This window comes from Rhinolophus sinicus, linkage group LG06 (assembly GCF_036562045.2).
Source record: "Rhinolophus sinicus isolate RSC01 linkage group LG06, ASM3656204v1, whole genome shotgun sequence".
Taxonomy (NCBI): Eukaryota; Metazoa; Chordata; class Mammalia; order Chiroptera; family Rhinolophidae; genus Rhinolophus; species Rhinolophus sinicus.
In genome coordinates this window covers 109,198,844-109,200,899 of record NC_133756.1, presented here as the reverse complement: position 1 = coordinate 109,200,899, position 2,056 = coordinate 109,198,844, and the positions used below count along the sequence as shown (strand labels likewise).

Genomic DNA, 2,056 nt, shown 5'->3' with positions numbered 1-2,056 from the left:
GCTCCCTCGAGGCTGGCGCGGCGTAAAGCCGGGTGTTCTGCTGCGGCTCCGCGGGACCGGCGGTGTGATTAGGCCACAATCCGTGATGAGTAAACACTCCTTTTGGTGGTGTTCTTGGTTACTCACTTATGGTATTTATGAAGGTCGTCGGAGGTTACCGCCAGGTGCAGCACGACCCTTATGAGGACAAGTGAACTGTGGAAGTTCCCATTACTACTCCACCGAGGAGCCGCCATAGGAGCGGTTATCCCGGACCAGCCGTGTTGGATGGAAATTACCCGAGCTTTATACAAGATTCTGACCCGAGTGAGGTAAACCTCGGTGTGCTTCCTTTCCATGGACTCAGTATTACTGAAGGATTGATTGCCTCTTCTTAGGAGGTTCAGTTCATTTCCGATGACTCCCGATTGCATATTCAAAGCATTGAGGATTTCGAGTGGAATATATTACCGTAGACTTCAGTTTCTTCACATCTTCACATTTTGTTTTGTTTTAACTAAATTAACATGGCTGCAATGAACCGCCTACCCCTTCTGTAAATCACATAGAGGAACATGAGATTTCTTACTACCTACAGTCCAACCAGTGCAACCTTAAACAAATGTATAGAGGAACTTAAGAAATATGGTGTCACCACAATAGGTAAGAGAGTGTAAAGCAACTTGTGATACTGCTCTTGTATCATAGGAAGAAGACATCCGGATTCTGGATTGGCCTTTTGATGCTGGTTCATCACCGTCTAACCAGATCGTTGATGACGGGTTAGGTCTCGTAAACATTAAATTTCGTGAAGAACCTGGTCGTTGCAGTGCTGCTCACTGTGTTGCATCTCTTGGGAGAACTCCAGTGCTTGTTGCCCTAGCACTAATGAAGGTTGAATGAAAAATAAAGATGCAGTGCAGTTTGTAAGACAAAAATGGCGTGGAGCTTTTAACAGCAAGCAACTTTTGTATTTGGAGAACTATCGTTCTAAGATGTGGCTGTGCTTCAAAGACTCCAGCGTTCATAGAAACAGCGGTTGCATTCGGTAAGCTTGGCTGTCGGATGCTCTTGCCTTGGAAGTGGAACATGACAAGGCTTAATTGATTGTACATATTGGCCAACATGTAGGCTTAATGAATGACAAGTCTAATGAAGCTTCCTCAGGAATCCTGAAAAGCCACAGGCTTGCACTCTCTGTTGGGCTTACAGCTATTCCCATGACAGAAATAATATATAAGAAATTGAGTGAATAGGTGCCAAAATACTCAGCAAAATACTTGTATATTTTTAGTATCATTCAGAATTAAAATCCTAGGACTTCTAGACAGCACTGTAAACCATATGTGGCTTATTCCTTCAGTCATTTCAAGCATTGCAAGTAGGGCCTATATGGGTTGTTATATGTCTGCTCCTTTATGTTTACCACCTCACGTGTGTATCAGTATACATCAGCTTTGTGCAACAATTGATTTTGTTGGATTCTTACCAAGACTTATGGTGATTATTTAATGTCTTCCTATAAATCTCATTTTGGGCTGTAATGAAAACCTCCATTTTGAAAAAAATCACAGGTCTCTGGTTGAAAGTTCATATAAAGTACACATTGTACAGAAGCACAGGTGTGTAATGACTTCAGAAAAAAAAGCCTCAAAATTTTATGTTTATACTTAGGATGCAACTTAGAGGGAAGGGCCTGAAGACAGAATAGGATGAGGCTATGAAATATTCCTAATAAAATGTTGGCTTTGTCTTGTGCAGGATGTATAGAATAGGTCCTTTTATTTAGTCAACATTTTAAAAATGCTTTTGTAAATGCATTTTAAAAATGCTTTGGAGCTAAAACATTTTTTAATTATAAAATTTCTGAAAATCTTAGAATTCTTCACCATACCTATTAGACGTTGTTTAACTATTATTTTTGTTTGAAGTGTGATATTTTTCCTTGTCTTCCCAACCAGAAAAGAAGCATGGGTTTCTACACACTTCTACAATGACTTGATCAGACATCTAATATTTTATATGCTTTTCAACTGTGTAACTTAATATTTGGATATTTGATACTTTGTTATATAAT

At 39.6% G+C, this 2,056-nt stretch overlaps 1 pseudogene; it reads left to right on the top strand.

The window, feature by feature from the left end:
* The first annotated feature begins 506 nt into the window (after positions 1–506).
* Positions 507–1,060, top strand: LOC109451392 (protein tyrosine phosphatase type IVA 1; annotated as a pseudogene).
* Positions 1,061–2,056: the final 996 nt, after the last annotated feature.